General features: G+C 41.5%; 1 protein-coding gene across 1 annotated transcript in view; it reads left to right on the forward strand.

Moving 5' to 3' along the window:
- Positions 1–252: 252 nt before the first annotated feature.
- Positions 253–15,280, forward strand: part of PTN (pleiotrophin) — a 77,443-nt gene continuing 62,415 nt past the window's right edge. The window contains exon 1 of the mRNA XM_041487509.1: positions 253–542. The gene's annotated coding sequence lies outside the window, so the exon portion shown is untranslated. The remainder of the gene's footprint in view (positions 543–15,280) is intronic.

Genomic DNA, 15,280 nt, shown 5'->3' on the forward strand with positions numbered 1-15,280 from the left:
AGGGCAAGTTGCTGGGCTAACAAGCCCGGCAGGGACGCTCGGGCGAACCTCGCTGCAGCAGCTCCCCAGCCGGCTCTCCCCGGCGCGCTGCTCCCGGGGGACCTGCGGGGGAGAGGAGAGGAGCGGAGCAGAGCGGTTCGGTCCCGTCCCGTCCCGCCCCCGCGCCCGCCCAGCCCCGCGGCGGGGGCGAGGCTGCCCCGCGGGTGACCCGCCCGGCGGGCGCGCCCCTCCGCATCACATGAGGGGGCAGCGCGGCCGCTCGCTCTGCCCCGGCGCCCGCCTGCCTTCCCTCCTCTCGCCGCCTCGCCGCAGCCCGGGCTCCGCCGAGTCAAAGCGCGGATCAGGTTCCCTGCCTCCAGTATAAAGATCTCGGCGAGAAAGCTCCGGCGAGAGAGAGAGCAGAGCCGGGCGTGAGGCGGCGGCCGGCGAGCCCGTCCGTGAGGAGCGCAGGGACGCGCGGCGGCAGAAGCAGCCGCTGCTCACCGGGGACGGTCGCGGCTCGCCCCTTTCAGCTGCGGGAGAAGAGCTTTTTGCCGCCCGAAGTAAGTCCGAGGCAGCGGCGGGGACTCCCGGAGTCTGCCCGAGGGATGGTGCCTCCGGCGCTTGTTTCCCCGGGCAGAGTGGGAAGCGCTCCCCCTCGTCCCTGCCGCGGCTCCGGGACACTTGCCCCAGCAGGACTCCGCAGAGGGTGGCCGGCCAGAGGGGCCGTGGGACTGGGTGGGAGCAGGGGTGCACCTGAGGGGGACAGCTGAGCCCCGGAGACACCTGGCCGCGGTGGTGGGTGAGGTCTGGGAGTGCCCAGGAGCAGGAACTACCGCGCTTTGCCGGGTGGGGAGCGCTGCCACGGTGCTTCGGTCCCCGGGAGCGTTTAAATGCCAGTGCAGGGTGAGAGGGACAGCGGTGGCGGTGGGTGACGGGCTCCAGCGGGGAAGGGCGGCAGGAGTGTTCGGGCAGGTCCGTTCCGAAGGACAAAAGGGCAGCGGAGCGGCAAACCCCCTGCGTTCCCCTGTGCCAGGAACGTCCCGGCTGGAACTCGGGAGTTTAAATTGTACCTTCAGAGGAGCGCTTCCGCTGATATTTTTTCTTGGGACTTGCCTTCTTATCCCTGATTTACTCCTGGTGAAACAACTAAATCTAGCAAGAGCTGATAGCTCTATCTAAAACTGCCGTCGTTAGTTTTTGTCTTCTCCTTCTTCGGGAGGGATAGGCTGGGGGAAAATCTGAGTTAACAATGGTGAAAACAGTTTCCTCTTTGTTGAATATATATGTGATTCTGCAAATGTTTAATAGTCTCCAGCCCCGGTGCTTCTAACTCCCTACCCTCCTTTCTGCTCTCCTTTTTAAAAGTACAACTTTTCACAGAGGAGGGGTAGTCTCCATCCTGCGGGAGCTTATCTGCTCCTTTTACCTCTTCCACCTGGCTGTTGCACCTCTCTTCCACGCTGCCAGTGGCTTTGCCTTGGTGGTGAATGGCTACTGCACTTTAATGTAGTGGTACCCTCGGGAGCTGGCTCCTAGGATGTGCACCTGAGAGACTGGCTGGTTCTTGGGAGCACTGGGGAAAGGTTTGTGACAGGAGTTTAATCTTTCTCTGCCACATAACCCTGCAGCTATGGTTAGTGGTGTTTTAACTAGATCCTGCTTGCTTGCAATGACTTGTATTATGGTAGAGGAACATTTTACCTGTGGCTCATCATCTCTTGAGTTGATGTCCTTTCCTTGCTTTCCCTCTGGGCACTGAGTCTTTTTAGCTTTTAGCAAAGCTCAACTTTTTGAACAAGAAATAAACGATGTGTGTAACTGACTCTATTAGGGAGAAGGAGGGAAGGGATGGAGAGAGAGAGAAAGAGAGAAGGAAAGTAAAAGTTGCTACAAAGAAATACCTGGGCTTTTATGTGTTCTGAGCAGTGTTCTTAAGCTGATTACAAAACAAATTTAATGTTACTGTGTGTTTGTTTTGTTCTGTTTGTTTCTGTTTCCTCCATGAAAAAGAATAAGAATTAAAAAAAGAAAAAGTCTGAACTTTTGATCATGAGAAATAGTTTGAAAGGAAACAGGAACCAATGTATTTGTGACAAAATTTTTTATTTGCTGTAGGAAAGAAAATTTGGAAGTGCATGGAGAGGGTACCTCATCAAACTAAAAAAAAACAAACCCCAAACCCCCTTAACTGACCCCAAAAAGCCGGAAAACCAATTCCTGATGCATAATTTAGCAACTTTTGCTAATGAGAAGCAAAGTGGAGATTTAATAAACTCCAGGCTGCACTAAACTCTTCAGTGATTTTTTATGTATGAAGCTTTGGGTGAAACTGAAGGACCGAAACTCACCGACTTTACTCCTGAGTCAGCTCTTGGGTGGGGAAAGAGGGAAGCCAGCAACAAACCTTTCTCTTACAAATGGTAAATATTCATTTACAGTGTAGAAGTGGCCTAAGAACAGCAGGTTTTTTGCAGTTATCCAGACGTCTATCCCCAGTTATTTGAGATACAGTCTGTGGCTGATGCATCCTTGCCAGCAGAAGGTTTGTCTCACTATAGGTTTACAAAACATAGTGCTGCTATCCCAGTACCGTATGCCTGACACTGGGGACACTTTGGAGGCTTATCTTATTCCTGACACAGCTGTACTGGTGAATGTTTTGTGTAGATTAATCTTTCTGCCACGAATGTGAATATTATTACTTAGTAAACTTCCAGCAGTCGTGGCTTCGGCAAGGTACTTCCTTGACATGTCCTCAATTTCGTCTTTATTATTCTGGGAATGGTTGTTCCTGACTCCTTAGACAATTAAAAAGAATTCTTTACAGGAGCTCTGAAAATGCACTCATTTAACTCATACTATTTTTTTTTTTCTGTGTGTGTGTTTGTGTGTGTTGGGGTTTTTGTCAAGGAAAATACAATTTATCTAGTGTTATGGTATAACAAGTGTTTTAGTGTAAGACTAGGGCATTAGGGATGGAGCTGGCATGGCTCATTGCTTCTGTTCTGTTCAGGCCCCCTCATTACCTACATTCCCAACTGTGGCATTTTCTGTGGGAATTGCTCTTTAACAATGTATGCTTTGCTTCGATATTTACAACCTCTTGCTGGTCAGTGTATCAAAAGCATTTTCATTTAGAGGATGCATTTCAGGACTTTAATTGAGGAAATCTCTTTGTTCCGGGCTCCATAATAAACCATACAAAATGCTGTCTTTGAACGAACTAGGTCACTGTAACGCGTGCACACACAGAGTGATTCTCATCTGCTTAGGGTAGCGACACTCGCTTGAGCCATATCCCTGGTGAGCTTGTCCCTGATTTATCCTTCTTGGACTGGCTTGTTCACAGGGAGCTTATGCTGAAAATTCACTGCTGGAGGTCATTCTCCATTCTTGGCATCTCTGGCAGCCTTAAGCTTAAATTGCAGCCTCATTTTCTATCCAATCAATACCACTCTTATGTCGCTGAGTTTCCATGGTGCCCCCAATCTTCTGTCTACATATTGATGTCTGAGAGCAGGAATAGCATTCTGTGTCACTATATATACTTACTGAACCTGTCAAAACTATTTAGGGTCTGTCGCACTAATTTATATCCATATCCTGATATTATTTGTATCTGTTGAGCTTTGACTGATGGAACTTGCTGCACTAAGGAATTGGCCCCAACAATGCACTCCAGGGATGGCTCAAGGGATGGATGTTTTGAGAAAGGGGAAAAAGACTCTCTTCTAGAGTAGCTGGGGTAGTCTAGAATCCTTTAAGCACAATAGAGTCATTTTGAAAACATCCAAGTCTCAATGGCTCCAAGTTAATGCTTTGGAAATCATTCTTCATTGTGCTGCTCTGAATGCACAGAGGGTCCTCTCCAGTGAGCTGTGGGGAGGAAAATAGAAAAGTGGGCATTGTAAAGTGTTCAATGTGTGTTTGAGGGGAGTTCAGGGAAATTTGAGTTAGTTGTCTGACATCAATTTCTTCAGCAGAAGCACTGTGGAAAAATGGAATTAGAGGAGCCAGCAATGTCTTCTGTAATGTGGATTTTGTTTTATTGCAGTAACCCACTGCAGTTTACTGCAAAAACTACAGTTTTTGTTTTACTCCAGTAACCCACAGAGCAGAGTTGTTGCATAAGAAATGGTATGGCAGTGTCTCTGTGGACTGACAGAGCAGCAGGGAAACCAGATGAGAAAAGACACATCTTCTGTATATCACTAAATTTCAGGGCACTGACTACTTGTTACTCGTGTCAGCAGTATTAGGCACTGAATAAAGACCATATCAATTTTTTTTAAAATTCAAATGTGCTTTGCAAACTGTTGATTTTGGATTGAACAGAAGTGGTCATCAACTGAAGATCTCTTTAATTCCACTACCTTTAAAATGAGCTTGATCCAACCCATGAAATAAGAGCTGGCAGTCAGTATGGAATTTGTGTCTTAATATTTTTCTGAGTTGCCAGAAAAAGTGATCTTGTGATGCCGAGTTCATCAATATTTTCAGAATCTCTTCAGGCTCCTACAGTTTCTTACCAAGTGAAAAATAAGGACCTTGAAGACTTCAAAGGACCTGTTGCAGGTGGTGGTATTAAAGTAGTTCAGTTTGTTTTTCAGCAATGGTTCACCTTACCATGGTAGAAAGGGTCAGCAGGACTTCTCCTAACTAGACACTCTCTTAGCAAATATGTCTCACCTTCTTTTATTCCAAGGAACAAAACTGTGCCATTTCAAAATATCTGGCTCTACCTTCTGCAGTGGCACTGTGATGATTTTCTTATTTTTTAACTTTATTTGCTTCGTTGTCTATATGTGTAGGAGTGACTTTTGAAAAACAGTAGTCGTCTTGCAGGCTGCTTTTTCATCTCTTTCAGGCTGAAGATTGAGAGAACACAGCTGTAGGCAGTTTGATGGGGGATGAGAAGGGGGAATGGGAATGTAATAAAAGAAAGCTGTATTACTGATAAAGCCAGGGGATTTTCACCCTCACCATCCCTCCACTCCCAAAAGCCCTTCCTAGCCTTCCCAGAATGGCACATTCTGGTTTTAATGGGGATGACCTCTGGAAGTGAGGAGATGAGCTAACTATATCTGAGGCAAAATCCAGTTCCATTGCATTAAGAAAAATGTATTAATGTGTTATTTTGGGCCTTAGGAGCACATTGCTTGGCAAGTGCCACTGATTGCATGGCAGCTGCAACAGAGGGGTAAAGACTTTTCGAGTAGAAGAGGGTTACAGGAGTTGGGTATTTTCAGATATAAATAGTCTTTGAAAATAAATAGTGCTTGGGGCTCCTGCACACTGCCATTTAGTAAACTGCAAAGTTTTAAAATGGACCTTTCTCCTTTGAGGTCTGCCACCACTATTTCAGAGCTCATTAAATGTTTCACAAGAGCATTATAAAAATCTTCCTTCCTCATTAGTTTCTACACAGTTTCAGGATAACTTGGACCTTGTAAACATCCCCTATTTAGTTGTGGTTGAAATGATCATCAAATGGCTTTGGGGAGGGAAGAGAAAGACGAGGAATTCTCTAATACCCCAGTCTAAATCCGTATTTTGACACTGGTCTACAGGTAGCTAACCACATAAATGAAACACAAATTTTGCCATCTTCAAGCAATGTTTTTGGAGGAATTCCCTATCTGTACAAAAACTCTCCTATTAAGAGTAAAACCAGACAGAACAATTGGGAAGGAAGACAAAACTGGATGGGCTCAGCTTTCCTTCCAAAAGCCTCATCTGTACACCTGGGCTCATACATTTTAGGGAGGCTGGTCCAGCTGAGTGGAGACAGGCACAAGACTATGAGGTGGGTTTCTTAGGCTGGAGTGCAAAGTTGGTCTTCATCTTCTGAGCTCATTAAAGCACAGAGACAACTCTGCTGTTGTCTTCATCATCTGACTTTGTTAATTGCATCTACCTGTGGGTTTTTCTGTCTCTAAGGATTAAAAATGCAAAAAACCAGATAATTTGACTCCATGGGTACTTTGGAATTGAATTCCTTGTGCATTGACACAACCAGTAAATATATATGTGTCTGTGGAAGCTAGAGTGCAGAGTGTCCCTGCACAGAAATAACTAAGTTAACTTCTCAGATTCAGTTCCAGTGGATATCAGGCACAGAACTTGTTTTGTTCTCTTTTTTTTGTGTTTTTTTTTTTTTTTTTTTCCCTCAGAGCCATGCAAACAGTGGCATTAGTTTCATAACCAATTAAAGATGATATGACTCTTGCATTTAAGGCTTCCTTGTTTCTACTGGATCACTAGAACAACAGATTCATTTATGTATGTATTTATTTTTTTAGCTCTACTCCTCGCACATCATGTATCTCGAAGTGCAAAGGAGCCTTAGTAGTGCAGTGCAAATGTATGCACCCATCTGTAGCCAACAACAACTGCTCACAGTCTGTAGCATCTTTCCTCCTGTGATAGGAGCATCCAAAATGTGCTTAATGCGTTATGTAAAGGTATTTGTTGTACCAAAAACTTTGTTTTTAAAGATAACTATTTTAGATGTTCTTTTTTTTTTTTTTTTTTTAAAAATAATTTTTTTTATTTTTTTTTTTTTTTTTTTTTTTTTTTTTTTTAGCAGGTTTATGGCATGTGAGCAGCAGTGGGAAGAGTGGCATTGTCTCAAAATGCCTATTTTAACATTTCTGTAATGCTCGTTTAGGCACTTTGTCAGATGGTAACGGATGGCTCTTGTAAGGAAGGTTTGTTGTCTTTGAGAGTAAGATAGGAATTGATTTAGAAATAGCCTTGGTAGAAAGATGGTGGTTCTGATATGGTGGTGTCTGTGCAATGGTGCTACAAAGCCACAGCTTGTTTTCAGACAACCGAGATTCTTCCATTTCAATATTTAGTTCTTTTTCAGCTCACTAGAAATCATATTCTTCCTGTCTAGATGAGATTAATATTTAACCAGGCACACAGCCTCCAAGCATTATTCAGGCGAAGTTGATGCTTCAGCAAGAGCTTCATCAGAATAAGGAATATATAATTCAGTCTAAGATTTAGAAAGAGTACCTCCTCCTTTGTTTTGGCAACAAATTCTTCAAAATAAGACACAAATGCACTATTATGCTGCTAAATGGTTGTGACTCTTCTTGTGCTTCTTGCAGCAAAATCTTGTTGCATTCATTGAAAGTGCCTTTGGACTGAAGCATCTTTTAGTAAATTAGAGATAATAAATTTGTTCTGGTGTTCTGCCTTAAATCTGGTAGAAAACCACTTTGTTCCTTTAGTTCGCACAACAAAAATTGCATGTTTAAAAGTAGCCTCCCTCCCATCACATTGAACAGAAATAATTTGAAGTTCTTTTTCTGCCTAGGATGGTTTCACCTGGAAAACCAGGTGAATGGTTTACTGTAGGGATTTAGCTTGCTTTTTGGTGCTGAAAAGCCCCTGAGATGCTGTGGTTGCTTCCCAGTAGCTTGTGCCACCTGAGTGCCTGGTTGTTTGCTTGGATTGCTGCCTTCCCAGAGGCCAGAAAGATATTTTCCTTTGTGCAAGAGTCACTTGCTTTTATTAGAAGCCTGTCTGGCTGCAGCTGATATGCAGTAGGGACGGCTGGGTGGAAAAAATCTACTAGCCAACAGATAGGATTTTCAGCAGTCTTCCAAAAATGCTGCAAGCTTTGATTCGGGAACTTCATGTCATTTCACTTAGTAAATCCTCACTTTGCTAAGCTGTCCCTTCAGCCCATGTTTCTTGTCCGATTTGCGCGTTGTCAGACGCTTTTGCTAATCTCTGTAGTCGATGTTTGCTTAAGTGATTATTTGGCAGGAGCGTGTGAGCAGGCGTGTGTGTGTGATTGCTGCTGGCATGGCAGTTGGTATGATATGGCATTAGCATACTTGTTCCGTGCTCTGGGCCTCCTCCTCTTCTAGGCTTATTTATGCAGCAGAAGGACAAAAAAACCCCCACAAACCAAATCAGAAACCCATGTGGGAGCTAGTTACAGTACAATGATCCACTGGCCAGTTTGACCAGAGATCTGCAGAGTTCAGAGGAGCCTGAAGGTTGCTCTCATTTCCCTTCTAGTATTAATCCAAATAAACCATCCACCAGCACAGGATTTGTAAAGAGCTAGCAGGGATTATGGGCTGCCCATGGTATCTGCATTGAATCTTGTCTGCTGTGCTTGCAAATACCATGGGAAACTGTATTTATGGGATGATAAAGAAGAAAAGGCAAGCTTCTCTCCCTTCATATTTGTTTGCTCAAGAGTCTGTCATTAAATGGGACATGGGTTTTAGTTTGTATTTTGGATTCATTAATATTGAGTGGTCATTGGGATTATAGGTGTATGTGTTTTAAGAAGTGCCATTGTCTTTTTTCCATCACTTCCAATTTGAGCTATAGTCTTTGTGTGTCTTGTACAATGCTGGAACATCTTTATGGGCTCTGAGTTACCTCACTGAGAACAGTGGGATTTACTTAGACAAAGTAAATATGTAAAAGTGCATGTGAAATCTTTGCTTGATTGTGCAAACTTCATTTATAAGTTTAACATAATTAGTGGAAATAAAGCTCTCTGATGACACAGTATGTGCTTGGGTCCATGCCCTGTGTGAGTGGGTGGGATGAAAGCTCTTGTGGAAGGTTTTGTAGAAACACTTTTACCATAAGGCCTTTGACAGCTTCACTTGGTATATTTCTGTTTAAGCATGAGCTGCTCTTCTATTAATTTTTTTTTTTTTTTTTTTTTTTTGGTAGAGACAAGTTAATGATCTGGGTTTCTCCTCCACTTTCCAATATAAACTGCTTCTATCAGTTCATGTTAATAGCCATACCTTTCCAAGGCAGAGTCTGGGCCATATGGGTGTATAACCCCTGGCCAAACCTGTCCCTGAATGACAAGCTTGTGCTGTGAAGCTTCTGAGCTAATCCTGATGAGAAGTGGAGGCTTCCATCTTCCCACTGGGATCAATCCTTGTTTTTGTCTCTGAAGGGAGAAATCTTCTGGACTTAACGTCTGAAATGTTTTGTAAAGTTGGCTGAAATCAGAAACACAGGAGAGAGGGGAACATTTTCTCTCTTTGATTGCAACTACCTGGAAAATTTGCCGTGTTTTCATGATGGAAAAAAAAATTCCAAAGTTCGAAAAGGCATAGGAAAGTGAACTTCCTATTCTTACTCATAATATTGATCCAGAAAAGTTATTTTGAAGCTGCTTTCAAAAACATTTATAGGCACTTCCAGTATTTTGCAATGGAGTTAACATTTACAAGCACCTCTTCTTTCGTGGTGGAACATGTAGTGTCCTACGTGTTCCTGGCCTTTCTTTGGCTGTTTCTCTGTGCCCAAATACAGCACCTCTGGACTGGCTTTGCCAAAGGGTGAGAGCAGTGGTAGGTTGAATACTGCCACACAAGAAAAGGGCTTAAAAAATAAAGGTGGCATCTTAGAGCATCTACTTTGTTCATTTAGTTGCTATGTACTATATTTTAGTTTGAATTATTTATGACTCTGTCTGCAAGTCCTTTAAATAAGAGCCCCTCTTTCCTGTGCTAACCACAACCGTAGGATGAGTGGGTATGGCAGGCGTGTGTTTTTATAGCGGAAACAGAGAGAGATGTGTAGAGACTTTGCCCTGACATCATGCTTTACACACACCCCAAAAGCAAGTCTCTGCTGGGAGAAACTTTAAAAAATGTAGGGATGCATAGCAAAAATGTGTTAGATAACTTTAGACTTACCAATTGTGCAACATGTACTGTAAATGACAAGTTCACATCTTTATGCATCGACACTTTCAGCATGTGCAATAAGGTTCTGATTCCAGTTGGGATTTTACCAACTGAGATTTCTCAAGTAATTGTGGGCGGGAATTTCTTGTCTTATTTAAACTGCAACAAACAAGAAACTCAAAGCAGGAGAAGTCTGTGAAGTGTAAATTATTTGCCTTAAGTCAAGAAAAATTGAGGTTGAAATATTTCATCTAAGGCTTATCGAAATGGAAATTTTTGTGTTACTGAATCTGTGATTTCAGGTCAGTGGAATTCTAGTTTGTATCTGAACACTTCCAGCACTTAATGGGCATTGAAAGAATGGAAACAAGGACTTGACCTAGGTAGGAGATAGACACAGTGGCTACAGTAAGTTCTTCATGTTGCCCTGTGATGTCCAGCTCATGCTCTTCATTAGGTCATTTTTATGAACATGATGTCTCAGAAATAAGTGCTATAGAATACAGCAGTGTGCAACAAGGGGCATTTTCTCAAGTTTATCCTTTCCTGATACATCTAAAATTTTCTTCAAAGCATACCTTTGAGAATTAGATTCTAAGTGTAATATTTGTAAACATTTTAAACAGTTGCAATAATTATAAGTTATTATAAAATTGTCTATTTATAAAATGATTGGAAACAGTTGAAATAATTTGTAATTGTTATTTGCAATTATTCCTACAATTATTGTAGAATTGAATAAAAATGTTTTATTTCATTTTCCCCCTCAAAACTTGTGCATGTCGTTTTCAATTGCTTCACAGGACAGGATGTTTTGCTATTTTTTTCTCTTTTCTTTCTTTTTATTCTCCCCTTATAATCATAACTTCTTTTGCAAAAAACATTTTAGCCTTTGATCAGTGCCCTTAGCAGAGAATAAGCTTGGTTTTCACTGCCTGATGAAAAGTGTGATTGGTATGAAATGAAAGGGATATTTTTTAAATCTCATTTGTACCTTTCTTCTATTCCTTCAGGTTTAAAATATACATTCTAGGTCTAAATACTTTCTGGAGTAGCAGAACTTCCAAGCTGCCGCTGCTGATCCCAAGTGAGCTCTGGTTTTCTTGCTCGGATTCCTGTATGCTCCCAGCTTTGCTGCCTTGCAGAGCTAAACAATTGAAGGCAAAAAGTGCTTCTGTAGCAGCAGCTGGGTCAGTCTGTGAGTTAGGCCTGGCTTTTCCCTAGGCATGGACCGCTCTCTTCAGTCCTGTTATAAAAGATGTGTAAGTGGATGGAAGTGCAGGGGTTGAGTTCTGTACAACCAGGCTTATGTGGATTTCTTAAAAATCTTTGCAAATAGTGTTCATTTTCCTTGGCTATAAGTGTGGACAGATCTGGAAGGGGTTTTCCCCTAGGCAGATAAGTCACAAGCAATCTGTTTAGGTTTTGAAGATGTATTTTCATTACTCTGAATAGCTGAGGTTTCCTGAATCTTAATTTTGAATTCATGTGTCTGTAATGTCCTTATTTTCATAACCTCAACTTGTCTTTTCTTTAATCTCTCTTCTATTTAAATAGTGCAGTAGGTCACCTTTCATAAATATTACATATTCTCTCATGTTTCTCATTTTCAGTAGCCTTTTACAGCCCCATACCTAGTTCTAAATCAACAGAATATTTCAGTTTCTTTATTTCGAAGTGTGTTCACAATTCATGTCCTTATTTTAGCAATCACATTTAGTTGAAATTTAACCCAGCATTCTATAATTTTAATTTCCGCAGTCAAACATTTTTTCATATTACAGCTTACAGTTTTAGAAGTGCTATTCCAAAGTTTTGTCTACTCTGAAATGCCTCTTTTGCTAAGGACAGGGATATGACATCATCTGTCTTCAGAACTTTTTCATGTCTAGAAGTTAGTTCAGTAGTGACTGGTGTATAGTGGAAGCAGATAAATATATATATATATATAGATATATATAGTTTGTTTGTGTTTTTTTTTTTTTCTTCCCATTGGACTTCAATATGTCTGTGGTGAATTTTATCTGGTATTTGTGTTGTCCAGTTGCCTGGATAGTTGGGAGAACAAGGACACCCATACTGAAGGTTAACACCACAATTTGTGTTTTGTGGCCTTGTTTTCCATTCTTTGTATCAGATACTTCACAAATGCTTTCTGCAACACTGATCCTCAGCAGGATTTCAGGTGCTAAAGCATCTCCCTTTGGTATGAAAAAATTACTATTGTTATCCTGGGAGTCTCCGTTCCTTGGCTAATATTGAAAGAGTGACAATTACCTCTTGTCCCAAGATACGAAGCTCTCATAACAGTTTCAAAGTCTTTGAAAATCCGAGCAATTTACATCTGGCAAAAAATAGACAGGATATGTTTTTGAAACCTTTTTCTGGGTTAGTGAGTTACCATTTGCAGGTTATGATTTATCATTGTGAAAAGTGTGCTTTTTTAGACTCATCTAGTTTGTGGGGCTCCTATTTCAGGGTAGCTGGTTTACACTTGCTTTTAACTGACTTTTTTCAGCTCTGGAAATGCAGTTTAGTGCAATCAAATTTCTCAAGTAGGTGGTTTTTTTTTTTTTTGTGTTTTTATTTTTTTTTTTGTTTGTTTGTTTGTTTGTTTTTTTGGTTTTTTTTTTCATTTGCTTTATTTCATTTCCCCTAACTCTGTCTGACAGTTCTGCCTCAAGTTCTTTACTTGTATAACCCGGGGGGCATGCATCTCCCTTCCCTGCTCTGAAGTGAAAAACGAAGCAGGGGGACCATTTAACTTCTGTGCAATCTCCCTTTCTGCCCTCACTGACTTTGCATCAGGAGAGTCTGCAGGACCTACTGGCTCTTCTGGAGTTCCAGTCTCCCGTGTGCCTAAGGAATGCCTTATTACTTGTCACTATGCATTTGCTTCCTTGTTCTTCAGCCTTGCTCTTGGACCTCTTAATCTCCATCTTACATCTCACCTGCCAAAATTGTTCTCTCTTATTAGTTTCACTTGGGCTGCATTTCCATTTTCTTTCTCTTAAAGATATTCTGTGGGTGAATAAATTCTTAAACTACATTTGTGAAGTAATTTTGTTTGCTTGTTTGTTTCTTTTTTTTTTCTGACTGACCGGAAATATCATCAGTGATTGCACTTTGGCATAATTTCAGAATATCTGTGCTCATTCTTGGCATGGTTTTTGAAAGGACAGCTCTCAGGGAACAGAAAGAAGCGACTCCCAGATTCTGTGATTTTTAAAACCTGGTTCTCTTAGCACTGATGACCTCCCAGTCATACACCAGAATCAGGCAGTAATTGTGGTGTGAAAATTTCAAATGACTGTGAGAGAATTCTGTGTTTACATCCTGTGGAAATGTATCTGAACTGTTGAAGCCTCACTTTAGAAATAAGTCTAGAAACAGCCCTAATTCCTTAATCAATTCTTTTTCATTGTTTGGGGCTTACTCATGGTAGATTTTCCTTCTGCAATCTTCAAACTAACTGCCACCATGTGAGTTGGTTACACTGACAAGAATTCGTTTATAAACATTATCTCACTTTCACCTTTATGGAAAATGGTAAAACCATCGTTTGGTCACCAACAATTTCACATCGATCAGCCCTGGTCTCAAGTGGAGGCTTGTATATTATCATCCTCAAAACTATAGCTCATCATTTCTAGTTGGAAACTCTCTCCTCCTGTACCTCCCTGCTAGGAAAGCCTGAAAAGTCCTATTTGTCCTTCTGACTTCTTCCTCCTTAGCTGGTATGTGAGCAGTATTGTATGTTTTTGCCTTTTCTGAAGAATTCTCTCTAAGCATTTTGACTAAAAGCCTGATCTGAAGTATCTGAAGGTCCACCAAAGTAACTAAATATATATGTAAAAGTAAATGTATATCTTTATATAGGCTCATTGTGATTTAGATTGGCTGTATAATTTAACAATTTTTGTGCTCCCGCCTTGTTGCGGGGGGTGGGGTGTGTGTGTGTGTTTTGTTGTTTTAAAATTAACAGCTAGGCAAACTGTGCTCCAGGAAGCTGTTTGTGATATTAGAAATGTGAGCTAATTACACCGATATACATCTAATTTGTTGCCCTGATGCTTTTCAGCTGTGGTAAATGGATAACTATTTGAAAACAAATATGTTGTCAGAAGTGAAATGTCCTGTGCAAACTACCCATTTTCCCTTAAGTCTGACTGTGTTCAGTGTGATGCTGACTTAGTCTCCACGCATCTCACAGAAAACTATTTTAATATTAACTTCTCATAATAACACTTACACATCTAAATGTCTTTCATTTAACTCCTAGAATTATTTATATTATTTGCAAAATTGATGTTTATTCTTTTCTCTTTTCCCCTTTCTGATTCCTTTTATGGAAAATCAAGTCTTAGTAAGTTGAGGTTATGGGTACTTTAATGTTATTACCTTTCAAGTGTGGAATCCCAAAGCAGCTCTTTTTTGAAAGAGAGAAAGCTTTTGTTTCAGCCTTCATTTTGGAGCTATCCTGCATGCTCAGCAGTGGTGGGGAGGGCAGGGCTTGGACATCTGCCACTGTGCTTGCTCCTCAGCAGAAGGTCATGTGCAACTCTTTCCCAGGTTGCATTCCTATGCACAGATGGAATGAGAGATGGGACAGTAGTGTCTTATCACCAGCTGATGTCACAACAAGCAGTCTCAAAACATCTCTGTGCCTTTTTTTTTTCTATTTTGATGCATGCCAGCATCTTTTTAGCGGAAGAAAATCAACTTATGCAAACATACGCTATGAGCAGAAAAAAAAGGCTATTTGATCAGGAAGTATGAAATGGGCTTGTCTTTAACAGTTGGTTTGCTTTCTTTGTCCTACTGGAACAAGATTTATAACAGTGATTAGTAATCACAAAGGTCACCCAAGCCATTTTTAATTCATATCTTTAGAGAAAAAACATCTCTAAAGGAGTATATGAAGAGGAAAGAGGCAATTGTGAGCCTGAGTTAGATAGCCCTGACACATTCTTCCTTTTTAGCAAACTGGTGTTTGCAAGTTAGGTGCACTGCCACTTGTCAGCCCTGTCTCTCAGCATTTCCATATAAGCCTGTTAACTGGATTGGGCTGGATTTAAGAAAGAGCTCATTCCTAATCTTGATGAGCTCAAGTGGCTTTTATGGAGGGTGCTGTGCATGGGCACAAGGGCTTAGTGTTCCTTGTCATCATGTGAGTCACTAAATGCGTTACAGATTTTGCTGTGACACACACAGCACCAGAAGTGACAGAAGCCAACTGAGGTTGCAGATAACCTTCTGCTTCTAAAGGTGGAGCTTTTACAACATTTGCCCACTGTGCCTCTGAGTGTGGCAAATGAAGGCGTGACAACAAATAGCTTTTATTTAAAGTCAGTCATTGTTTAGGTGGAACTTGAGGAAAAACGTGCCTGGTTTGAATGGTGCTCCTCTGTGCAAAGGCTTTGGAAATGAAATAACTTGGCCTTTCTTAATAGCACACCTGTGTTTGACATCCAGCTGCTAATGCCACTGTGCTGAACTGCACGGTTAGAGGATTTGTGGGGGAGGGAAGAATTTAAGTGTGCTGATTGGAGTTCAGTGGAAATGTTGTTGTCATGTGACAGGTAGAAACAAGGACTGCCAGCCTTCTG

The sequence above is a fragment of the Pyrgilauda ruficollis genome, unplaced genomic scaffold (assembly GCF_017590135.1).
Source record: "Pyrgilauda ruficollis isolate IOZ18807 unplaced genomic scaffold, ASM1759013v1 scaffold80, whole genome shotgun sequence".
Lineage (NCBI taxonomy): Eukaryota > Metazoa > Chordata > Aves > Passeriformes > Passeridae > Pyrgilauda > Pyrgilauda ruficollis.